The sequence below is a fragment of the Chaetura pelagica genome, unplaced genomic scaffold, assembly GCF_000747805.2.
Source record: "Chaetura pelagica isolate M959 unplaced genomic scaffold, ChaPel_1.0 scaffold145, whole genome shotgun sequence".
Classification (NCBI taxonomy): Eukaryota; Metazoa; Chordata; class Aves; order Apodiformes; family Apodidae; genus Chaetura; species Chaetura pelagica.
In genome coordinates, this window is record NW_009953332.1 from 2,818,421 (window position 1) to 2,824,598 (window position 6,178).

Below are 6,178 nucleotides of genomic sequence, written 5' to 3' on the forward strand. Positions count from 1 at the left end.
TTCCTTCCTTTTCTTCCGTTTTTTTTTTTCGTTTTTTTTTTTTCTCCTCCTTTTAACACTTCCTTGAGGGGAAAAAAAAAAGAAAAGAAAGAGAAAGGCTCAGAACCCGCTTCTGCTCGCGGTGCTGCTGGGTCCCCAGAGGCACCAGCTGCACCAGGGGGGCTGCTCTCAGACCCCCACCCCAGGGCTAGGACCCCTGACCCCCGTCCTGGAGCCTTGGCTGGGCTCCTGTCTCCGCGTAACCCGGCGGTGTAACAAACCAGCCGTGTTGCTGCGCCGAAAAGCCCTCTTCATCATAACAAATTCTCCAATTAAACGAGTTGTGGAAAAAGCCGGCGGCTTCGGCAGAGCAGCCGGGCTGTGCTTTCTGGGCAGTGGTGGATTTGAGATTAATTCGCCGAAGGTGTAAAGTTTTAGGACATGAGATGTGTGTGGGGACCCTCCAGTGCAATCGCGGTGTTACTTTTGTCCCTGGAGACCGGAGCTACTCTTGGCAACGGAGACATTAAATATCGAGTTGTAATGGGCTTGAACTTCACACAAACTAGCCGAAGATGCTGACTTCCCAGATAGGTGCAGTATTTCCGTGCCATAAACAACAATTACCAGGCTCCCACAGGGTTTCATTTAGTAATTTGTCAGGCAGAGCACATCTGTGTGTCACCGAAGTGATTTGGGTGGGGGTGTAACAGGCGACTGCAATTACTGCTGCTTTGCAGCTCCAGTCACACTTTAGTTCTGTCTGTGCACAGGGCCATTAAAACAGAAAGTCAAATGCAGTATTTCTAATGAAGCTGGTGGTTGCACACCCAGTTTTTGAAGCAATTGTAATAGGCTGCTGAGAGCTGTTCAAGCCTTTCTGATTTAGCTGGTAGAAAGAAACCTGTTTCTACTCCCAATGCTTTTTCATCAGTCATACCCTTAGCTGATACGTGTCAGCAGGTGTTACTGGGTTTAATGCTAGCAGTGAGTCTGACCTAGCTCTGTTGATTTACACAGGCCCAGAATTTGGCTTCTAGAAATGTTGTTTTTGGAAGTCGGTGGGAGAGAAGGTGAAGTTAAAGTACGTAGAAGGCCTTGTGCAAATGCTCCCCTTCAATTGCAGCCTTGGCTTGTTGCAGGAAAGAGCACAAGAAAATCCTTTGCAGTAGTGGTGGTGATTCAAACAAAACAATTCCAAGAAACTTATACCCCGCTCTCTTCAAAACTTGATACACATTAACTCTTGCACAATTTACCTGTGTGAAAGGGATCCTCTTGTACTATTGGTATACCTGAGTAGATTATCTGATTCAGTATTGTGAGTAAATCCTAATGAACACAGTTGTTTTTTTCCCCAGCAAGAATGTCTTTGCTGTTGTCAGGCTGCCTAGCTGAGAGACCTGGATGTCATTCAGGGTATTTTCCTCCCCTGACTCACCCCCCAAAAAAACAGTCCTTTCTATTCTTGCGCATCTTGCCAGGAAAGTTTGGTGTTTGGTTTTGCATCTTTGATTGAAGAGAGGTTTGAAGTTTGACTCCTGTGGGATGAAGAGGCAGCCTGTCTGCGGGCGCGCCATGGATCAGTGCCACAGAGCATCTCTGCCAGTGGTTGTTTCCATGGACGTGCTCTGAGCCACGTGCTGGGAGCTTCAGTTTTGGGGCTGGTGGTCGAGGCAGCACAAGTCACATCCCGCACACAGCTGTTGGCAATACTCTGACCATGGCTGTTATGTTGTCCTTGCAGCACAGATGATTGCTTGGATCCATCCGTGCTCCATGGAGAGATGGCCTGGCAGACCTGAGAGCTGGGGTGTGTTTTTCTGCGTTGTCGTATGTGTTTCTTTTTGGAGTTCCTCTGTGTACTAGCAAGGGTTCTGAATGACAGCAAGAGCCTGGGATACTGCTGGGTGCTGGTTTAAAGACGATTTAGAGGCTGCACAATGTTGTGGCTTAGGGAGAGGAGCACATGAGAGGGAGGGAATAGCATCTGTAGGGTAAGGTTAGGCAGGCCCCCAAGGTACTGGAGAACCATCTGCCAAGCTGCTGTGCTCCAGCTGAGGTTGGACAAACCTGTGTAATGCTGCCAAAACTCAAAGGTCAGGGAAGTCAGCCACCAGCCAGAGTATCCTGCTCCATGCCAGCTCTGCAACGCGGGCACTGGGGATCTATGGGATGTAGCTGCTCATAGAGCTGATCAGTGCGAGGTTTGTGGGCTCAGTCAGAAGAGGTGGGAGCAGTGTCCCTGGGCTTAGTGACACATTCCACCCATTCTCCATGAGGAGATATTTCCTTGCAGCTGGTTCTTGATGGAAAGCTGTGTCTGGGTTCTGGTGGAACAGGGATTTCACAGACTGGCTCCCTCACCCAAAGCTGCTCCATGGCCTGGATGTTTGTTGCATCTTGGTGTTTTGTAAAGCTGTGTGTGGGTTCTCTGTTTTGGAAGTATGGCTCAGAGGGTGGGGATGTGTGGTAAGAGAAGTGGACCCAGATGGACAAACTTGAAGAATTTGTGTTTTAAACATAAATATCGGAATCTCTTCCTGAAGGGATTCCTGTCCTCAGACACCCATAGTAACAGGCTGTTTCCAGTCCTTTTTTCCTGTTTGCACTGAAATGAGGGTGGAGGGTTTGCTTCCGTGGGATGAAAAAGCTCTTTGAGACCAGCTCTAAGTGTCTGCCTGACACTTTCAATCTAGCTCTAAGTGTCCTGTTCCTCTCGGAATGGCGCCGTTTGAAGTATATGCTTCTGCAGTATGTTTCCAGGTGCTTTTTCTGAGCACACCCCTCTTTGCTCTGAGATGCCTCTTGATGCCTTGCTGCCTCTCCTGATGGAGACCAAAGGCTCCTGGGATGCTAATACATTTATTCTCTGCATTAGAGAGACAAGCAAGGCAGGTTATGGATGGGTCTTAAAAGCAGGGTGAGGTGCGTGCTACCCCTCAGGGTGTGGGCTCGGTTGCTACAGGGTTGAAACAGGAGTCAGAGGAGCTCAGGTATTATGTAGCCCTTGAAGCTTGAATTGCCCAGAATTGGCTGTACTTTCTGGATGCTATAACCAAACAAACCTGCCGAGGCACCATATCAAGCTGTCCAGCAGACACGAAGCTGTCCATCAGAGCAGAAGATCTGCATTTCAACCTCCAGTGTCTCAGCCACCAGCTCTGGCTGCAGGAAGTGCCGTGGTGTTTGCCATGGCTTGCTTTGCTAACTGTACAAAGGGGTTTTCAGAGCTGCAACTACTGGGCTAATCCTAAGGGGCCTGGGCCAGAGCTGGCTCTTGAGGTTGGGCTGCCAAGGCAGAAGCACACTAGTCACTGTTGCTCTTGCAGAGGGCTTCAGCTTGCAGCCACAGCAATTTTTTGGACACCTGGTGCAAAAAAACCCAAAAAGATATCATCTTGAGTCTGTGTTAGTAGTTTGGAGCAGTAAGAAAACAACCCCAAAAGCACAGATTACACAGATTACATCACGTTTTGCCAAAGGGATGAATGGGGCTTGCATTCTCTTTGTAGCATGAAATGGCATAGTGGAAGAGGTGGCTTATCTCCAAAGTGTACTCATTAATTTTTACAACAGTTTTCAAACAGGAAATGTCATTGGGGTAATAACCACATCTCCCAGGCTGAACAAATGCCAAGTGTGATGGTAAGATTCACTTAAGCCTCGGATGTGGCTGCATTTCAGCATTAACAGAAGAACCCTTACCAGGAAAGCCCTTTTCTCAAAATATAACAAATTCTGGTACCAGCGAGTTCTAGTTTTCATCAGCTTTCCCGTCTGTGGACTCTGTGGCCTAATGAGACAAAAAAAGGAAGTATAAACTTCTTTGCTGGTGGGACAGTAGTGCCAGCTGGCCTACACTGTGCTGCTTCTGGGAATGTGCCACCTCTGGTGTCTTCTGCTGCTGCCACGTCTGAAACTGCCTGGTGGCTCCTGACTGTGGGGCCACACACCTGCCAGAGAATGCTGGTGCTGCCACTCCTTGACTTGCTCTTTCTTAGCCAGGAAACAGTCTGGTTGTGTCACAACATCTTTTCAGTCCCCCAGTGCTTCTAGCTTCTTCCTCAACTATGCCACGGAGAGGACAGCTCAGATCAAACTTCAGTCAAATATCTGATCTGAAAAAAATCTGTTAGAACTAGTTAAGACTCAGAAATAACAATTTAGGTTAAAGGTGGAAAAATATTTTAAACTACATTACGTGAAATAATCATGCAGGGTCAGTAAGCTATTTTAAGTTAGAGGGAGATATATACCCTTTTGTGTGTGCTCTGCTGCTATGTTGAAGCTGTAGGTTGCCCTTGCCACAGAGGAAATGCAGGTTTTTACACCTTTGCAAATATAAATTCTTCCAGTTGCTCATGTGTAGAGGGGCTTGAGTTTTGGGTGTGGGGTGTTTGTTTTCGCTTTTCATACTGTTCGCCGAAACTTAAGTGCAAAGACTATTTTAATCACTTTGGGATACTACCTTAAACCATGTTTGTAATACTGATCTGAAAAAGAAATATAAGCTCTCCTGATATTCTGTCCTTCTTTACTTGCAGCCACAAAACCAGCACTTACTTAGCTGGACATAAAGAATGTACATACAGCACATGGGAAAGGATGCACTCTACAAGTTCTCAAGGCTCAGCAGATGTTGACTTGGGTTTTGGAAAAAAATTAGTTGCTTAAAGATACAGAGGCTAACTTCTGGTAGGCTCATGAGGCACTTAGGAATATCAAAATTTTAGCTTCCGCGTAGTTAAAATCAATGTGGGGCAGACCTGTGGCTTCTCTAAACATTGTTCTTCTGTCAGAGATACCTAAAGATGATGGGAGCACACTACCTGCTACAAAGAAGCAGTCTGTCAGTTTGCTAAATATACTCAGAACAGATTGTACCAAAAAAAGTAAATGCAAGATGTCTCGTACATCTGCCACTGAATGATCTGAAGAAAAGATGCTCTTTGTGTAGTTTTTCGTAAATCAGGCCCCCATCCCAATGCTGTTTAGCATAGCTCAGGAAAGGTGCTTGCCCTATGGCTTTATTAAAAGTTTTGGATCTTTTTTAACATTTCTGCATTTTATATCTTAAGAATGTGGTGGTTTGTGCAGTGAGCTGAAGACTACCTCTCAACAGGCTTCCTTTGATTCTTGCACATGCCTTGGAAAGAATGCATAGACATTCAGAGGTCTATACAGCACACATCAAAACTCACTGACCTGGCAAATAGAAAGTGCTGAGTGACCTTTAATGGTAAAGTGTAATCATACAGGCTTTGAATTAATATGCTGTTCACATTTATGCATTTACAGCTCAGACAGTGTCAGTCTTTGCATAATAAAAAAGCATCTAATTCAGTGTAACAGCTGACAGCTTCCTAAGAACTTAAACCAAACTACAAAGAAAACATTTTATTTAAGGGGAGAAAATATTAAGTGCAGGTGAAAAACAAATGGAAAACAAATTTTACCTGCAACTGCTTAATACTGCTGCTAAGGCATCCCTTTTTTGTCACTGTTCCCATGCGTTTTTCTAAGCAGGGGCTATTTTGCTTTGTTTCTGAATTGAGCCTCTCATCAGACACTGAACTTTTGTGAAGTCTGCCTTTGAGTGGGGAGAGCAGCTCTGATGGTATCTCTCTGCCCTTTCAGTTTTGATCTCTCCAGCCTGCCTGCCTCCCTGGAGGCTTCTCCTGGTAAACACATCCCGCAGAGCTGGGAGCAGCACAACGAGTCTCACTTTGGCACCTTTTGGCAACGCCCTTGGGTGAAGGTGTGGGAAGGATTGCAGTGAAGGGCTGAGAAGTGGGGCTGGCTGGATGGTACTGAGCCTGAGGGCTGCCCTGTCCAGCACCATGCCAAAGCCTGGTGAGCAGGTAAGAGTGGCTGCCTGCACCAGTTTGGACACAGGGTTGGTTTAGCCCAGGATGTGGTTGTGGATGTCAGAGGATTCCTGGGAACAGTTCAACTTGGAGCTTCATGGGAAGGATGCGATTTCTACATATGTTGTGGATTTGTATCCCTTGAGCTTATTCACCTTCCTTTTCAGCTCCCATAGGATTTTGGTTTCCATAGTGTTGCTTTGCACAGAGGTCTGTGGTTTTGACTACAGACTGGGCGAGAAACCATCTCCTGTTTAGTGTTGAGTCCTGATACCTACTTTTGATATCCTTTGGCTGTTGTATTAAAGAGGTGGCCAATCACCAATTCC